Source organism: Ictalurus punctatus, chromosome 10 (genome assembly GCF_001660625.3).
Source record: "Ictalurus punctatus breed USDA103 chromosome 10, Coco_2.0, whole genome shotgun sequence".
NCBI classification, from domain to species: Eukaryota; Metazoa; Chordata; class Actinopteri; order Siluriformes; family Ictaluridae; genus Ictalurus; species Ictalurus punctatus.
The window spans coordinates 29,400,053-29,420,843 of NC_030425.2; positions in this window are offsets into that span (position 1 = coordinate 29,400,053).

The window sequence follows — 20,791 nt, forward strand, 5'->3', positions numbered from 1 at the left end:
CGGTGCTAGCTAAAACAAAATACAAAGTGCTATCTAAAACAAAGTACACGGTGCTAGCTAAAACAAAATACAAAGTGCTATCTAAAACAAAGTACACGGTGCTAGCTAAAACAAAGTACAAAGTGCTAGCTAAAACAAAGTACACGGTGCTAGCTAAAACAAGGTACACAATGCAAGCTAAAACAAAGTATACGGTGCTAGCTAAAACAAAGTACACGGTGCTAGCTAAAACAAAGTACACAGTGCTAGCTAAAACAAAGTATACGGTGCTAGCTAAAACAAAGTACAAAGTGCTAGCTAAAACAAAGTACACGGTGCTAGCTAAAACAAAGTATACGGTGCTAGCTAAAACAAGGTACACAATTCAAGCTAAAACAAAGTATATGGTGCTAGCTAAAGCAAAGTACACAGTGCTAGCTAAAACAAAGTACACGGTGCTAGCTAAAACACAAGATAGCTAGATTAAAAAATGAAACGTTGTTTGGCTTTACTTATGTTTACAAGCATTTAGCGGATTAACCGAAAACATCCTCATGCTAGTTAAGTGAGTCAGGGCCTTAGAATGCTAACAAGCTAAAGTGAAGGCAGTTTGTAATGCCTGTGTTGAAGAGGTGAGTCTTTAGTTGTTGTTTGAAGCCAGTGACTCAGCTATTCAGACATCCAGGGGAAGTTCATTCACCACCTGAGTACAGGGATGATGCATGTCTTCCTGTTTATCTTGAGGAACAGTGGATCGAGTCTGGGTTTTAAATCTGCTGTGGTGAGCTACAGGAAGCCAGCGGAGGGAAAACTGTGGTGGTGTGATGATGCTTGAGTTTGGACATTAAATGCTTGAAACTGTATATAATTAGCTGGCTGTTCAAGTGGATTTAAGTGAGCTAAACATTGTACATGGCGTCTAACTTTTTGGTTACTCTACTCGAGGACAGGTTTACTCCGGGTCAGCTCGAGTGTCTCAGAGCAGTTTGAGTCGACCTTCTGACTGCCAGCGTCCATGTTCAGAGGACGGTGTTTAATGCATATGTGCTCCTGCTGTCTGTGCCAGGAACAGGGTCGAGGAAGCCTGCGGGAGACCAAGTCCTTTCAGACTGTGTGTTTTTTTCATCTTTGGATGACAGCCATCTTGTTTTTTTTTCTTCCCTTGACTGACTGTACAGTACTACACACACCATACTGTTTCTACTATAAGTCATTTATTCAATCATAGTCTTTATATAATAATCATAGTAATTATTATATACGTTTCAGCGGGTAGCGTTGACGCCTCACCGCATCCTGAGCTCGGGTTACTGCGTGCGTGTGGAGTTTCTCGTCTTCGTCCCGTGTCCGTTTGGGTTTTCTCTGGGTTTCCTCCCATCTCCCAAGAACGATGCCAGCTACACAAGATGTCAACGGGTGTGTAAACGGACAGGCGTCTCATTTTGGGGGTATTCCCAGCGTTCCCAACGTTCCCATCGACTCCTGATCCACCCTGACCAGGATAACGCGCTTCCTGAAGATGTATGGATGAATAAATAAATGAATAAAATATGCTTTCCTGTTTAAAACTGGCTTCTGCTAGCCAGTAAAAAAAAAAAAAAAAAAAAAAGAAAGAAAGAAAAACATCTGGAACTGAACGTATTTCAAAACATTTTGTAAAACCATTTACGTGAGCCTTTTGTTGTTTTTCATCAATCATTTTTTTTTTGACCCGCACCAGAACGTACTGTAAGCTCCTTTTCCCCAGAGCATGCGTATTTAAAGAAAGGCATTTAAAGCGTGGCGGTGTATAACAGACGCCTGTGTCAGCGAGCTGCAGCTGAAGAGCCGGGCGGTAGATGGAAAATTAGACATATACTGCTGCACAATAAATCTTATTGTAATTCACCGAGCTTGCATTACAAATCTTTGGCCCTGGAGAGCAGCCTTGGCATTGTGTTTTCCGGTGCTTTCCTGCGTACGCGCCCAACGAGAAGTCGAGACTTCTGGCCTAGTGACATTTTAATCTTGACGATAATTCTGCTTTTTTCTTCTTTTTTTTTTCTTCTTCAAATCCTGTCGGAGTGAAGGGAATTGTGGGTAGGTGGGATAACGCAGAGCGATGGGGTTTGTGCAGAAGTCTGCATTCATGAAGGAGCAATTTCGCAGCCTCTAAGTGGCTTGTTTGGATGAACTGTCACAGTGTTTGTACAAAGACGTAGGTGTTTGGGCAGCAAATAATAATTAATTCCGTGTAGCCGCACAGAGAGGCGACAGCGCTGTTATTTCACGGCTGTGATGACTAAACATTGGAGAGGAAGTCATCTGGAACAATATTTTACTGTTTTAGAGCTGCTGTCTCCTCCTGAGTCGCTGTGCTATTGCCACCGAGTCCAGTGAATCAGTCAGGGAGTGGCGGCTCGAAGAGCCCAGCTGGCTATTTATCTGATTTTCTCATTAGACTTGACTCATGACTTTATTGTACAGCCCTTGGCAGAGGGGTTGGTTCTCACCGTTGAAGCATCGCACCCTCGATTTGTTTACGGACTCGCAGGTAATTTCAGTCCGTGTTTGTTTTTTTTGTTTTTTTCTATCCTCGCCTCCAGTTCCCAGATCTGAGTTCTGAAATGAAATCTTTCGTAATTGAAATACATTTATTTTGCGAGCGAGGCTGTTAAGTCACGTTGCTATTCATCCTGCACAAGAGTGCGGTGCGGTTATTTGCAGGATGAATGAGCTCGCGTTTATGTCGTGTAATGCAAGGTAGACCAATTGGATTTCAATGGCTGCACAAAAGCCTTTGAGCAAAATACCGCTAAAATGATATTGTTGTTGTTGTTGTTGTTGTTTTTTTTTTTTCTTCTTCTTCTTCTCAGCTTTTGAAAGCGAAGATAAAACTACGAGTAACATCCTCAGCGGTGAAACAAACGCTACAGCGCTCTGCCCGAGAGCAGCCTCTGGATAGCGTTGGACGCTCGTGGATAATGTAGAGATGGCTCCAGCCCAGAGCCATTTTTAATCCTTGGAGGTGAAGGATTTAAGGAATCTTGCTAATTTCACAGATGGTTTAAAATAGATTAGTGTGGAGTACCAGCACCCGGAGATGCGCAGACCCACCAGGCTCCCGGTTTCTTTGCCAAAACTCTCCGAAGTGCCTTCCAAAAGTCCAGCAAGGTTAAAGACAAACTTCTGCATTTGTAAAGTGGATGCTAATCTGTGAAACTTCGCCTCTACGATCTGGATGAGCCGCTAAAACCATTCACGAGCTGTGATTGGATTACGTATTTTGACTGGTTTACAGCCAGTAGAGTTCGAGATGCACCGAGCCACACCCGTGTCCAATCAAAACAGATCTGACTGCAAACTAGCTACACATGGAGAACTGGGAGAAGAGTTCCTTTCGACTGCTAGTGATGATAGCTGGCTAACTTTACTACAGATCAAGACACGCCCTCGGGTAGATATATACATTTCTAGAGAGCATTTACGATCTCATCGAAAGGAAAATTTTGAGAATATCTTTGTTGGGTAGTGTTCCCGTTTGGTTGCAATTACGTCTTGACTTCTTTTGCCAGCTTTATTCTTTAAACTCTGTTCAGACTCGAAGTACCTATCACGTCAACCAGATTGCGCTTCAGTTGTGATCTCCACTAACCCCCGGAGCTCCTTTGCTTTGATGATTCCAAACAATGACCATCTCCGCCGATCTCCAGTGCTTCTCCTCAGCGTGGAGCTGACTGCACCAAGCAGTTTGGCTCAGGAGGCCATCTGTAAATTGTTTAACTTCTCCGTCACCCCATCAATCGCTCGCTTTAGTGGCAGAGTAGAAGCCAAGTCAGCGAGGGAGGGAGGGAGGGAGGGAGTGGAGAGAGGAGGGGTGTAGCGGTGGAGGGAGAGTGAAAAGAACAGCGAAGAGCAGGGCCAAGCCTGCTGACAGAGCCATCGCAGGCCCACCGAGTCCAGACACAACTCTGGACCGTCTCAAAGAACCCAGCTAGGAGTTAATGTGGGAACACAATGAGCGCGGGTGAAAAACTCGACATGTTTTTGTCGGGCTTGTCATTTGCCGCCGCATAGCTGCGAAGAAAGCCTAGGAACCATCTGAATGTCATTTGTGCTTCGCTAATGCGCCATATTTGGGTCAGCTTCCACATGGCTTTTGTTGGAGAGCTGTGAACAATGGCAAGGACTCTTTTTTTTTTTTTTTTCTTCCAAAGCTTGCAGAACTTGCCCCATGTCTCCAAAAAGCTGAGCTCATGGCCCAACAGGATGCTGTTAATCAGATTCCATCAACAATGAGGGCTCGGAGAGACGGCGGTCCGGATGATCACCTCGGAAAATAGCCACAGGATTGAGAATAGTGTAGCATATTCTCCACACAGGATAGGGAGCGTGTAGTTGAAGTGTAAATGTGGCCCAATGCATTTTTAAAGCTTCACAGTGGTGGTAGGGAAGCCCCCGCGTAGGCCGTGTGTGTGTGTGTGTGTGTGTGTGTGTGTGTGTGTGCGCAACGTATATTTACTTAGATCTCCTTTTCTCATCCGTCACCAAAGCCACATTTGTACGTTCTGTCTAACGTGTTGTGCTTTTTCCCGAGCGCGGTCGTTGCATGTATCAGTTTTGCTAAATGAACTTTTTCTCTCTCTTTTTTTTTCCCTCTCTCTCCAAAAAGAATCACGCGCGAGCTCATATTTCACAAAAATGTAATTTTACATACTGTTTCACATCATTGCATTTCCTGAGTGTATTTATCTCTGTGAGCATTTGACTGCGTTCCTTTCAGGGGAAGAATGAATGCGTAAATGCAAATTTAAAAAAAAAAAAAGAAAAAAAAAAGGATTCTTGACTCCCCCGCGCAATTTGAAGAATTTAGCACGGAAAATAAATAAATAAATAAATAAATAAAGTCGAATAAATAAAGGCCCGTACCGAGGCGTTATTATCTCGACGCCATCACTCCGCTCTCTCATGCATGTGTCAATTACTCAGCCACACCTTTATGAATATGGAAATCTGCTCCGAATGTCTCATTAATTAGTAATTCATGCATTTTTCACGATGCCGATACGTTTCTCCAATGGAGGATGATGACGGATGATCAGTTGTTGTATCTGAGATATCCGTTCCTTTCAGGAAATCGGTTATTTTGAAAACCGTGCGCAGGCTTGAAAGAAGAAAAGTGGGGTTTGTTGGATTTTGTTGGTGGTTTTGAATCTTTCCTCGGGTACTGATGGCGCGGTTGTCGGATCTGTGGCGCTTTGCAGATGACGAGGACGAACTGCTCTGTGTACAAGCAGGAGCGAACCCTGCATTAAATGATTCTAGTGACCTCTTTAAGGACAGGAGTGGCCTGAGACTGTTAATATTACAGTACTTAGCATCTGCTCAACGCATTAAGATTCATTTCATCCACTAAGCAATCATTTATTCCTTTTTTTCCTCCCTGCCTTTTTAGTCCTTCTGTGCCATAATATATTCATTACACAAGGCCCACTTGATCTTATTTGTCTTTGATAATCGCTTGCATTAAACAGAGTGTTTGCTTTGGGGACCGCCGTGCCTGAATACGCATAAACGACTACACGGATCTCGTGACCTTTTGTTTACCACATGTAACACGTCAGTGTCGGTGGATCCACGGGTACACTCTGCTGTTTGAGACGAAAATAAAATGAGGAACGGTAGTGTGGAGAGGAGCACAAAACAAACAAACAAAAAAAAAACAAATAGTGGGTGATAGGGCTGGGCGATATATCGATATAATCTCGATATTGTGATAAATGATTGCGCGATACATTTTTCTGAGATATCATTGGTAAGGTGATGTATTTTTAAAATATTTGGAATAATTATAAACGAAATGGTATCGAATGGATGCCGCCGATGTGACGTCATTCTTTTTTCAAGCGCAAAACTCGGTTTAGCGTTTTAATTTGTTTATTTATATATTACTGTATGTTTCATGACAGTTGACTAGCTAAATTATAGATCGCGATACACATCCTGCATCGTAGAAATGTCCTCGAGTATCGCCATATGATATTTTCGTCATATCGCCCGCCCTGTGGCTGAGATGTCGTGTTTTTTTTTCTACATGTTATTTAGGATTGGTCAGAAGGTGTTGAGGAATGTTCTAGAACAGCGGCTCTGACAGCAGCGCCGCTGCAAATCTCGGGTTTATATATGCTAACGTGCTCGTTTTTAATGCCGTAGCATTTCTACAGTAACGTCTCATTCACAGGGCGTTGCGCATTCATGGAAGGAGTCTCCAGTGTCAGTAACTTCTGTTTTCTGACATCTTCAGGACAGACATGTTTGTCAGTAACTATAAACAGATGAAAATGTACGTGTCGTTCTTTGATAAATAAAAACATTTGAATCCTCGGCAAATAGTAGCAAGTAGTATAAGAGGAATAAAACACTCCAGGGAGTGCTGTTATAGGGAAATAATCAGCATCCGTGCGCTAACGGTAACTCCGATCCCGTCGCGTTAGTGGAAAAAATTACATTCACAGCTTTACCCCTGACACTGGAGACTCCTTCCTTCAATTAATCGTTAAATAAACATCTCCATGCAGAACACTTCACTTTTTGAACTGTATTATGAGTGGAGCGTCCACCGTGTGTGTTTTTTTTTGTTTTTGTTTTTGTTTTTGTTTTCATTTTGTGTTTTCTAACCTTGGTGAAAATGTTTGATAAAATGACTAATCCTTTTTGGAAAAGAAAAAAAGAAAAAGAAAGAAAGAAAGAACGAAAGCCGCAAGCTGTACATGTTTAACGTAAGTGCTAATTCCTGAACACGCACAGAACGTCTGCTTCGGCTATTTCTCTTTTTTTTTCTTCTTTTTTTTCCCCGCCCTCGGATTGCGGCTGAAAAGACTGACACACTAATAAACTGATGTTAATTAGACACACTTTGAATCGTCTCGTTCTGCTCCGCTCCGTCTCGCCGTTCTGGAGCTGGTGGCTTATTAAATCATTTGTTGCTCCTGGGTGATCTGCTTTTGAAACCAGGCCTGACCCCTCCAGGCACAATTTATTTTTATATTTAAAAGAAAAAAAAAGAAAAAATAATCATTTATTTATTTATTTATTTTTTAACCAGTCAAATTTTGCAAGAGAATTATACATCATTATCACACGAGCTGACACTTCAAACATTTTGCAAAGAAGCTTTCGGAGTGATGAAGCATCAAAGGGAGACGCTCGGGATGATGACGGCTCGGCCGGCTCGCGTCCGTTCATTAATCCCGTGTTCTTCAGCTTCCTGATATTACAAACTACGACTCTTTATTTACAATACATGATAAAAAAATGTAAATACAACCAGGACAATTATCACTATCATCAGAGGAAGTGCAGAAATGCCAAAGACGTTTCATCAAAGCGCATCATTAAGGTAATGAGAATCCTCTCATTATAAAATACTGTGTAATATATAAAGAATCAAACATAATATCATTAATAACAATTTTATGATTATTATAGCAATTATCGCTATTGTTATTTTCTAACGCTATAACATCTGTCATGCTGTTACGTCAGCGCTGGCTTCGACTGTGACATGGCCAACTTGGACTGCGTTTCCCATCAGCCCCATCAGATCACATGACCCTGTCACATGCCCTGTTAATTCCTCACACCTGTTCTGCATTTCCTGTCATTAGCACCAGTATTTTAACTGCTGAGCGTCGCCTGTTTAGTTGCTTAGCAGCTGATGTTGTGTGATTCATGCCACGGCACTCTGGCCCGTCTTATTTTGACGTTTATTTTGCACTTGCTCTAACTACACTATACGACCAAAAGTATGTGCGCCCCTGACTATCACACCCATACTGTATGTGTTTCATCCCCAAACTGTTGCCACAAGGTTGGAAGCACACAGTTGTATAGAATGTCTTAGGATCTATGCTGTAGCATTAGAGTTCCCCTTCACTGGAACTAAGAGACACGAACCCGTTCCAGCACGACACAAAGCGCACGAAGAGTGCGAGCGCCATGAAGACGTGGTGTGTGAAGGTTGGAAGAAGGTAGAAGAACTCGAGTGTCCTGTACAGATCCCTGACCTCGACCCCACTGAACACCTTTGGGATGAACTGGAACTGGAGTCTCCTTACATCAACATCAGCGCCTGACCTCGACCTCACTAACGCTCCTGTAGCTGAATGAACACACATCCCCACGGCCACGCCCCAAAATCTAGTGGAAAGCCTTCCCAGAAGAGAAGACTGGAGCGTAAATTTTATATATATATATATATATATAATTTAAAATGTTCTTTAGATTTACATTAACATTTCAGAGAGAATTAACATTTCAATTCAACATTTAATTGGCAGCTTCAGGTTAAAACCCGGCGTCTCGTTGTTGTTGTTGTCGTTGTTGTTGTCGTTGTTGTTGTCGTTGTGGCTTTCTTTCTGTAAACAGCAGTCCGGGTTTCTGTGTGTCTGAAAAGGACGGATTATCTAGAGATTTGTATACAAATTCCAGCACGAAGGAAACGGCTACAACTGCAACAACGTCAACAACTCAGAGTTAAGTATTCCACTGCGTTGGTGAATTTGATGGATTGGGAAGATTGGAGCCGGGTGAAATTTCGGAGGAGTCGGGCTTTCAGAGATGCGTCGAGTGTGTTTTCTGTTCTCTTCGGCGCTCTTTGCCGGTAAATGCAGCAGTGCAATCTGTTTCATATTAAGCCTCTGGTTTAAAAGCTTTCAAGTGGTCCGCTAAATAGTAATGTGGTTTTTTTTTTTATTTTTTAGTATTATTATTTTCTTCATTTTTGACATTTTTATTTTGTCTAGGTCCTCCCTCTTTTCGAGCCTCTGCACCTGGAACGTCATTTACGACAGACGCACGCCATTGGACCAGTCATCCTCAGAGCCTTTTGAGATCCGTATTCTCGTCATGTACTGTCGCTGTAAATCGAGTTACACAATGCCCCGGTGTCATTATCCGCTTTCCTGACTGCGTGTCCTGTACACCGTATACACGCCCGATTACCTTTTTTTTTTTTTTTTAAGTAGCTCATAAATGTGATTTGTGCAACGCTTTGCTTTTTGCACATAGAGAATTAAAGACTTGCACTAGAATCTCTGAGTAGCTGCTAAGCGCAGACTGAAGTAGTCGTTTTGTCACTTCGACACATCAGTTTTTGAGTCCGCTTTGGTAGCTCAGTAGTTCAGACTTCTGATCAGAAGGTCAGGAGAAGGTCAAGCCCCAGCACTGCCAAGCTACCACTGTTTGGCCCTTGGGCAAGACCCTGAACCCTCAATTACTCAGTCGTATAAATGAGATAAATGTAAGTGGCTCTGGATAAGGGTGTCTACCAAAATGCTGTAATGTAATGCAAAAGACTCATCCTACTTTTTATCCATTTATAACTACATTTAATGCTGTGGATTTCTATCCTGTTCTCACTTGCATTAAAGCGTAGCCTCCTTCTGTCCTGAAGATGTTCGAAAAAACGTTACCTCTGACTGTTACAAAGCACTGACGCTGGAGACTCCTTCCACAAGCGGTAAATAAATATCTCCTGTGAATGAGCTGTTACTGTAGAAACGATAACGTACTAGAACGAGCGCATTAGTTATATATAAACCTGAGATTTGCAGCTGCGCTACTGTCATGTAAAACTGATCAACACCTTCTGGCCAATCAGGATCCAGGATTCAGCAGCGCCGCGAGAGAAATGAAAACAATTCAACGCTGTTATACGGTGTATAAAATGAACTGATTCTTTTTTTTTGTCTGCTTCGTTTCGGCACTAGTTGTGATTCGTGACGTTTATATTCACATTCACGCTTTTTTCTGTACATTTGTTAAAATGGAAAAGAACTTTTAAGCTGATTCGAGGAATTGATTTCATCACAAATTTCACACCCATTAACCTCTTCCCTCTTAAACTCCCAGAATCCATCACTCTCTGAACTTAACAGCTTTTAACAAGTTTTATGTTCACTTTAGCTACTGAATAAGCCATAACAGTTAATAAATCATGTGAATAAAGTAGCAAAAAAAGGGTACAAACACTAGTCCCGCCCCTAACCCCTCCCCTATACCTAGCCTCTATCTTTTCATATTTTGCCATACAATTTGATTGTTGCTTATTGTTAGAAATTTGCAAGTATGTGTTAAATTAGTGGGAAAAGGCATCTTTATTTTAAAAAAAACAACAATAATAATTTAAACACTATAACAGTGAAATTAGAAACATTTAAAGTGATACAAATTTCCTTATTTAATGACACTTTCATTTAATTTGTTCTTAAACCAGCGGTCCTCAATAGATTTACTTTGCATCTAAAGTACAGAGGACCTGGACATTTTGTTAGGATACATGGCATCATGGACTCGATCAAATATCAACAGATATTAAATGAAAACCTGACTGCCTCTGACAGAAAGATTCAAACGGGCCGTGGTTGGATCTTCCAGCAGGACGATGATCCAAAACATCATCAGAATCAACACAGAAATGGTTTACTGACCACAAAATCAAGCTCCTGCCCTGACCATCCCAGTCCCCTGACCTGAACCCCATAGAACACCTGTGGGGTGAACTGAAGAGGAGAGTCCACCAGCGTGGACCTGAAATGTGAAGGATCTGGAGAGGTTCTGTCTGGAGGAACGCTCTCAGATCCCTCGCCATGTATTCTCCGACCTCATCAGCGTTATAGGAGAAGACTCAGAGCTGTTATCTTGGAAAAGTATTGACTAAAAGGGTGCCAATAATTGCTACACACCTATAATTAACAATGATTTTCTTTTGGATAAACCTGTGTTTTGTGTTTGCAAGTGTTTGATATCCGTGAGAGTATTTTTGTGATTTTTTTTCCTTTTTTTAAACAAAAGTTCAAAAGGTTAAAAACAATAAAGACAATTTTATCACAGCCCTCTCTGCTCATATTTACCAAGGGTGCCAATATTATCATAGGGCACTGTATATACAGTATTTGCATACATATGAATAAATGATTATACTTATTAACCCCTAAAACTCCCAGAATCCACCGGTTCGTTCAGATTTACATTCCTAGTTTCTCCGCAGTCACTGAATAATTAAAAACATTGCTTTGAGGTGTTTAAATGAAAATTAAGCCGAGATTTGAAGCACTTAAACATCTCAACATGGTGTAAAATGATGTTATGAAGCAAAACTTTCAACCTCTGATGATTTAACTGTTGATATTTTGCTAATTAGTCTCTCTCTCTCTCTCTCTCTCTCTCTCTCTTTTTTTGCCGTCGAGTTGTGTTTCCCCGAAAATAACCTTCATGGGATTTTATTACGAGTCTTTTATTATTGCGGCTTTAAGCTGCCGGCTTAAATAAGGAAACAATTACAGGATGTTGGCCTGGGAATTGGCAGAACGTGCCAGATAGATTTATCCTGCGCTTCATTGTAGCTGAAAATATTTGCAGCGCTTTTGCCAATTCATTAATCAGAAATGTGCGATCTCTGGCGTATAGTGAAGTTTATTATTCAGCATTACTTTCAGATTACTGTGAAACCTGCAGGCCGTTCGGCTCATTAAACGGTGGTTTCCTTATTATTGAGCTAAATTGGTCTTGAAATTAAATTAGAATCCTGCTGTACACAATATTTTGTAAAAGTTTTTTTTTTTTTTTTCTTGTGTACTAGTATTACTTAAAGCCATATTTTCTTTTGTGACAAGTTGATGGAAATCTATCTGACGCGTGAGTGTCTTGCTCTAATGATGTCACCTGCGCATATTAGGCTAACACCTGTACCAGTTCTCGATGCTTGCATGCTGTCTAGCCCAAAACTGTTACCTTCTGCTAGCGTAATCACATCTTACTCTATTTACAAATTACTCTAGCTAATCACAACTAATGCTAAAAATTCAGTAAATATGAAAACAAAATCAAAGATTTCTACACAAAAAAGTAATGATGGTGATTAGAAATACGTAAAAGCTAATTCATGTAAACATGAGGCTAAAACCCAAAGTGAATATTTTACTTAACTTTACATGTTCAATTTATAATTATTTCCCGCTATTTATTTAACGTCTTTTTTTAAGTGACCTTGTCGTGTTCGTGCGAACCAGAAGAGGGCGCTGCACATGAATGACTCTTTTATTTTGAGTTTCCATCGCATACTCTATGTTTAGTAACAAAATAGAAATAAATTCAGTCTTATAATAGAATTATGCGGTGTAGGCTTCCATGAGTTGAATATTTGACCACTATGAAATATTCGCGGTTGAGGTATTTACACTAGCAACTGTTAGCTACTGCGAATTGTCATTAGCATTTTTTAGCTTTTTGTAAAAAAAACCTATTAATATATTTGCATCACAGGCAGAATTTCCACTTGAGTAAAATATGTAGTTTTGACATTTTTGATATAATGCTACTAGAGTAAGTTTGTAAACGTGCATACAGTGTGTCTATTTAACGAGTTCAACACAAATCCGGCATTATTGACTTTTTGCTGATTGAAGAAGATTGTAATACACGTACGTAATATGTTGAGTTTATCTGTCGAGTTCCGTTAATATTTAGAATAAAAGATGACCGTTTGTACAGATGACACGGTTCGACTTTGTTGGATTTCGTATAAACTAAGTACAAATGTGAATCCTACCTCTAACTCCGCCTCTAATCCCACCCCTAACCCTTACGTTCAACATTCCATCTATTAACGCACACATTCAACGTTATTCGTCTCTTAGGCGCGACTTCAGACAGAGGCGTGTCTCATTTACACGTCATTTTTTACTCTTTCTTGCGTGATATCGGCTCGAGCAATGAGCAGCATTAAGTATAAAGCACCACCATCTGACAGTCGCATGTAAACACAATCAGTCAACCTGAAATGATATTTTTCTGGATTGTTTTGGGCTGTATCTAAACTCGAGAACACTATGGAATGTCACTCAAGTCCAACATTAAATACATAAACATCACACTATTCCTTATTTAATAATACCACCCTTTTAAAGTTCACGAAAAGGGGTTTTTGTTTTCCGCACAGAAGACGTCACATCTTACAGAGTGCATTTTTCATGTATAAAATGATGAAGGAATGCAAAAAAATTTCTCTGTGAGCACAACAGAGTGCTAGGTCAGCTTATCCTTCATCTGACGGGCGCGTTTTCTTTACGGCAGAGCACTTCGAATGAACACAAAGATTGTCATATTTTAACTCAAAAGATTATTTAATTAAAAAAATTAATTACTTTAACTAAAAAAAAAAACCTAAACAGCACTCTTTAACATCTCGATAATGAACTTAAGGGTTGTTTATGAACTCGATCAAGTCAGAGCAGAAAACTGGAATATCCTCAATTCCTGCTGCCATTTTAAATATTCGTTTTCAGATCGTTTCATTAATAAACGTGCTCCTGAGTGTGAAGCAATGTTTAATTAGTACTCTATGTATTGTTTACTTATAAACGGTCTATTACAGAACCTTAAATTGGCTGAGATGTCGGCCACTTTTTTCACATTTTTAGGGTTGGTTTATAGTTTATAGGCTCGCACGAATCAGGCAATGCCGCCGGTCCGTTTTGTGGATCGTTCGTAAATATGGCACTGATTGATCTTTATTTTTCAAGCATACAGCTGTGTGATTTGAGAACTTGCTCTGTATTTGGCAAATCAAAACGCAGATGCAGATGCACCAGGACTGAATTTAATCCGAATTTGTAATAATAAGGGTTAGGGTTAGCCATTTAGGATCAGCCGGTTAGGATCAGGGTTAGGGCTAGCACTTTAGGATTTGCCAGTTAGGGTTAGCCGTGTCTCACCTGCGTGCCGTGCCGCAGAACTATACAAACTATTAGAAATGAAGCCACTGAAGTCTTCAATGCCTTTTTTTTTAACCCCCCTGTGAACCGAAGCAGAACATTTTGTTAAAAAAAAAGAAGACATTTATCAACACAGAGCAACGCGTTCGTCTCAGCATAATCCATTATTATATTATATTCTTATCTGTTCAATCGACGCTGCACGCAAAGGCATCAAATAGTGCTGAAATAAACGACGGAAAGAACGACAGCGATGCGCTCGACCGTGATTTAAAACATTCGAGAAATTCAGTCAGCCGACGATGTCTTACTTACAAAGTCGGAACATCATAATGGCGTCGACACAAAACCGCACAAGTGCTTTGTGTGTTTTGTTTCTTCCCGTCTGTCGCTCTCTTTAAGGACGGAGCGTTCTCCAGGATGCAACACGTTAAGCAATTAAAACCTTTTTAACAAGACGAATGAAAGGCGAGATTTTTGCTCTTTCATTTCATTCCTTCTTTCGTTTCAGGAAACTGGGACAAAAAAATAAAATAAAATAAAAAAAAACGACAAGAAATGCTCAAGAGGTGCTCTGCTGTATTATTTATTTCTATAAAAATTACCATTTAAATGGTAAAAATGTCATCCAAAAAAGAAGATTGGGAAAGTTAAGAAAAGTGGTATAATTAAACCGTATAATTAAACTTATTTCTTTTTAGTCTTTTAAATATTTGCTCCTGTTTATCTGACGAATGATACCTGATTGCTGCAGAGCTTCCTTCAGACATATATATATATATATATATATACCATGAAAGACACAAAGGATGTTATGTTTATTTATTTTTTTGGCCAGACAGGAGGAGAGCAGTCGATTGTCATTAGCATTTGGTTTTGATTATGAGGCGGCTCCAGGCGTCTGCTCGCCCGCGTGGAAGCCAGCAGTCGTTTGTTTTATAGAGCTCATATGGCAAGGAAACAGGGCTTGAAAGACACGACTCCCAGAACCAGGTTTGATGAATTTCCTATGATTTGAGGCTCAGTTTATTCTTTCCTGTTGTGGAACAGACGCCTTGCAGCACACGTGCCGCCCCTCCCCAGGCCCCCCCAGGCACCCCTAGAGCCCCCGCCACCCCACCCCACCCCACCCCACTGCCCAGGTCTCTGGATCCCTCAACTTAGAACTCAGTGGATATTTAAGCAACAATAAGCACTCTGTCTTTACATGTCAGGAGGATTGAGATGCTGTGTAAATGGTCCAAGGTGAAACAGCACATTGCCCGGGGCACCAGCGATTAGAATCATAAAGATAAGATTTGGGAATAAAGATACATTTCATTACAAAGTTTTTGGCAGCATTTTTTGTTTTTAATTCGGTATTTCAAATGCAGTGCATCAGTTTGAGATTCCCTGTGGGAGGGGCTTGTCGGTCATTTCTCAACTCCTGATTGGCTGAAATATGGCCTCGAGTATATCGGTGTAGATGTGTGTGTGTTTTATAGAAAGTGAATTTAGTGAATTAGTCAATTAAAATGTTTTTGAATTCAAATTGGAACTGTGTTACGTTATTTTTTGTTTGTTTTTTTTTTTTGACATTTTTTATGACATGTTCCATTGTTTTGATAAAAAAAAAATATATAAACCCTAAACTGTTTTGATCATTTCAACTTTTCATTCTGTTAGATTGTTTTGCTTATTTAAAAAAAAAAAATCATGTTTAATTATTTATGTTTTTTTAATGTACGTTTTTAATATAATTTTGTTTATTTATTTATTTATTTATTTCATTTTGTCACATTGCTTTTATTATTAAGAAATTATTTTGTTTCTTTGCTTTGATTACCTAAAATGTGAATTTTGTTGTGATGTTTTGATTATATATATATATACACACACACACACACACACACACACACACACACACACACACACACACACATATATATATATATATATGTTTAATTATTTAAAATAAACTTTATTAGAAAGTGTCCCTGTTCTGTTTTTAAGTCTTACATTTCAAAATAATAGAAATACAGATTCAGTTTGATCTGATTGAATTTTAAAACTTAATGTACAATTAAAAAAACAAACAAATATGACTCCCTGCAGATAGCAGACTCAGATGAACGATGTAAATGAACGATATTTAAAGAACATCTCTGAAGTCTGATATTATCCCGGATTGCTGTGATTAGAGTTTTCAGTGTCCATAAGTCAGATTTTAAACACGTCATAAAAACACTCTAAAAGTTGATTTTACAGACTGATCAGGGCAGGAGAAGAGTTTATTTAACGAAAGCGAATCACGTCAGCGTCCTGTCTGCTGTCTTAAAGCCAGCGCCAGTCTTCATCAGCACAGGCGTAATGTCGTCACCTACTTTAACAGTGCTTTAATATCGCCGTATCGTTTTTGTTGCTGGAAATGAGTCCCAGCTGGAGATTTCTGGACGCCGCGGAGTTAACTGACGGGGTGCGGCTGATTGACAGGACATTTAGACGTGCTACTTCACTTTACATTACGCTGAGAAATATCAGAGCCAAAGTAAAGCCGGGTCTCATCGGTCCTGGAGTGAGGGATCACTTACCCCGAGAAATCAAAGTCAAGAGAAGAACCCGAGAAGCTGAGAGGAGAGAAAAAAAAGTGTGAAAAGGAAAATAGTGACTTATCTATTAACGCTCAAGAAGCCAATGAGCGTGAGAGGAGCTGTCCTGTTAGATTCGGAGGTTGATGAAGCAACGCTGGGATCGCTCTGACGATCCCGAGACACAAAGAGGACAGACAGGAAGACAGAGTGGTATCGACATCGAGAGGGATTTAGATTTCAATCTCACTCCCAACAGTTTAGCGTGGAGAGAAACACGACAGCCTGCTACTGTTACCTTCTACTGTCCTGTCAGGGTTCTCCAACCAGTAAACATCAAGAAAACAAACAAACAACATTTTCGGAACCGTATTCGTTTCCACACACTTTGAGAAAGGGTTCTCTTAGGGTTCTTTGTGTGGTAAAGGTGTCTTAGCTTTTTTTTTTTTTAAAAAAAAAGAAAAGAAAAGAAAGGTTCTAGTTTGCAACACTTTCTGATAAGGAAACAATGTCACAGGGTTACATGAAACAGGGTTCCTCCAGAAGAACCATCAAGGAACCGTAAGTAGTTGGAGATATGAGTGCAGTGAGCACTGATTGACCAGATTGGTGTCATTTAAACTACATCATGAGAACTCATCAGTCTGTCTCATGTTGGTCCAATCTGTGTTGGAATCTAGATATGCCTTAGAACCCTTAAGGCTTGTTCGGTTCTCTTCCTTTAGGGGAAGTTTCTTTATAGTTTTGTAGAATTTTACAAACTTCCAAGTCAAACCCTTTCCAGAAGCTAAGAACACTTAATTATCCAATAGATCCTTAAAGAACCTGTGAAGAACCTGTGTACCAAGAACCGAGAGCTAAACATTAAACTCCAGACAGGTTCTAGCTTCTAGGTTCTAGCAATGATTTGGAGTTTGCACCGCACACTTACCCAGTTAAAATATGCACTCTTGGAAAAAGGGTTCTTCAAGGGTTCTTGAACGGTTCATTAGATAACCAAGTGGCCTTAACTTTAAGTTTATTTTTAACCCTTACTGTAATACTCTGTTCTAGGGTTCTTCATAGAATGTTTCGCAAGATAGAAACCCTTTTTAGAGTGTGCTGTACAGGTACAACATTTTCCTTGATCTAAGAACCGTACTGCTTTAGGTCCGGTTCCAGACCTTCACTATGACGTTGCATCGATTTAAAAAAAAAAAAAAAAACTAAGAAGACGTTCTAATCGAGGTTCTCTGTAAGAGACGTGCGTTTGGATCCTGTACACGTGGTATTTATACACCTATGAAAGTGTGTGACCAAAACAGGCTTTGAGAATCACGTTTAAAATCTACAGTCTGTTTAAAAAAACAGCGTTTCATTCATTTTCAATTTAAAAGCAATCTGTGAAAAGTATTGTTTTTACATTTGTCTAATTAATTGATGGATTATCATTAAAACTCTTACAACTTCAGTAACTCATTTAAAATGATCGCACGGAGGCTTAGTGGTTAGTACGATCGCCTCACACCTCCAGGGTCGGGGGTTTGATTCCCACTGTGGCCCTGTGTGTGTGTGTGTGTGTGTGGAGTTTGCATGTTCTCCCCGTGCTGCGGGGGTTTCCTCCGGGTACTCCGGTTTCCTCCCCCAGTTCAAACACATGCACGGTAGGCTGATCGGCGTGTCTAAAGTGTCCGTAGTGTATGAATGTGTGTGTGTGTGTGTGTGTGATTGTGTGTGTGTGTGTGTGTGTGTGTGTGTGGAGTTTGCATGTTCTCCCTGTGCTGCGGGGGTTTCCTCTGGGTACTCCGGTTTCCTCCCCTAGTACAAACACATGCACGGTAGGCTGATCGGCGTGTCTAAAGTGTCCGTAGTGTATGAATGTGTGTGTGAGTGTGTGTGTGTGTGTGTGTGTGTGTGTGTGGAGTTTGCATGTTCTCCCCGTGCTGCGGGGGTTTCCTCTGGGTACTCCGGTTTCCTCCCCCAGTACAAACACATGCATGGTAGTCTGATCGGCGTGTCTAAAGTGTCCGTAGTGTATGAATGGGTGTGTGAGTGTGTGTGTGATTGTGCCCTGTGAGGGATCGGCACCCTGTCCAGGGTGTACCCCGCCTTGTGCCCCGTGCTCCCTGGGATAGGCTCCAGGTTCCCCGTGACCCTGAAAAGGAGTAAGCGCTATAGAAGATGGATGGATATATATATATATATATTCACAAAGTGGTGCTTGAAAGTTGGGTAGAATTTTCTACATACTGTATCTGCATAAATATGAATATTTTCCTCAATAAATTAATGACCAAGTATAATATTTGTTTAATTGGGTTCTCTTTATCTAGGTTTAGGACTTGTGTGAAAACCCGATGATGTTTTAGGTCACGTTTATGCAGAAATGTAGAAAATTTGACTTCCAAGCACCACTGTAAATATTTCAGCTAAAAATTATATTTCTTTTGCCCTAAGAATAACTAAAAGGTGACCCTGCTCTCGGTGGCGTTCCCTGAGGAGGGGAATGTTTTTGTTTTTGTTTTCACCGGTTTTTATTTATTATTTTTTTTACTGCCAAAAATTGATATAAAGACAGGATATACTGTATTCGGCTATTTTTTAAAATAAATGTTATGATTTTATTGCTGTAATGGCGGTTATTTTTGACGCCCGTCCTCTGTGTTTCGTGCACTTAACTCCACTCACACACACGGTTTTGTGTCAGAGGCCACAATGTTCCATTTTAGTACAATTTTACGATCTGTTTTTCCTTCAATCTCCCCGTGTGTGAACCTGTGAAATTGAAATGTTCCAGTGTATTTGAGATTCGCTCTTTTCTGAATATCAGCTCTGATTGCTGTTATTTCCGTGTGTGTGTGTGTGTGTGTGTGTGTGTGCACGTGCATGTTCAGTGCCATTAAATTTCAAATGTGCCATTTTTCCATGAGAGAACTTTTCCTCGGTGTCACGGTGAGAGGCAGAAGGTGGAGCACCTGTCAGACGACCGCTGACCCTCTAATCGTCTGGGTTCTCTTGAGCTGCTAGAACCCTGGAGTTAATTCGATGCTAATGCGGTGGCATTTTTTTTTTCCCCTCTTTCTCCTCCTCCTCCTCCTCAAGATCTTCATCTCTGTCCTGCTGTTTAAATCGTCTCAGTGCAGCACAAACAAACCTCGATTCCCTCCGAATGGAACATCTCGGAAACACTTTCTGTGAAGGCCCTGTAAGCACGTTCATAAAGTGTTCATAAGGTGTTCATGAGATTAATTAAAGAAATGCATCACACTTGCATACACAGCAGTGCTTTCCTGTCAAAAAGTGCTGAAAGAACTCTTTAAGATGCTCGGGATTTTCGTTATCCAATGAATCCTTGAGGAACCTTTATAGAGAACCCACACTCGTAGAAAAATGGGTTCTTCAAGGGCTCTTTAAGGTTCTCAATTTCCAGTGAAATGTAGAACCCTTTCTGACAGAGTATATTTTGTTGTAGGGTTCTACATAGAACATTTAAAGGATCCCCATATGGACAACTGAAGTGTGCGCAAGGGTTCTAAACATTTAAATATTATTTTAAGAAGCTAAGAACCCTTAATTATACAATTAAACCTTTTGTACCCCACACCTACCCAGCTACTACACATGCTTTAGTGAGAAAATGGTTCTTTAAGGGTTCATTGGATAATTAAAGGTTCTCAGCTACTTAATCATTAGAACACTCAGGGTTCTTCAGTTGTGCATCTGAGGAAATGCTTTTTGTAGAAACCTACAGTAAAGTGGTTCCCCGTTTGAACAGGTTCCGAGTAGATCACTTTCAGGAAGTTAAGGACCCTTAATTATTCAAGGAACCCTTTAAGAACCATTGGTTCTAGGTATTTAGAAAAAAAAACGAGCAATCATTCTGCACACACTCTTAGAAAGCAAGCTTCCTCAAGGGTTCTTCGATGGTTCCTTGGGTAATTAAGGATTCTTAGCTTACACCTAGATCCTGTCAGGAGTTTAACATTTAGCGATACTGTAGGAAGGGTTCTTCAATGGTTTTCTAGGAGTGTACTGGATAATAAGGGTTCTTATTCTTCTAGAAGGGTTCTACTCGAATTGAAAACCCTTCTGGTAGCAGAACATTTTAATGAAGGGTTCTACATAAAAGGGTGTGAGCTGTAACTGTCGTCCTATCAAGAAGAGTTTCAAGTGCGGCTATATTTTTTTTGGAAATAATTATCTATGGTGCCCTTAATGTTCCCTTAAAGAACTATTAAAGAACCATTTTCTTTAAGTGTTCAGGACACACTCTAAATCATTCCCCTTTATTTTCTTCTAAACCTGTAGAACCTGTCAAAATTTTAACAATTAGTTTCTTGGTTCTTCAAGGGTTCTTTAAGGGTTTTTTTTTTAAGGGTTCTTAGCTTCCTAAAAGAATATAAAATAAAATAACGAGCAATAATTTGGAGTTTGTACCGCACAATTACCCAGTTACATACATACACACACACACACACACACGCTTAGTGTCCATGTTTGATATTTAATTCA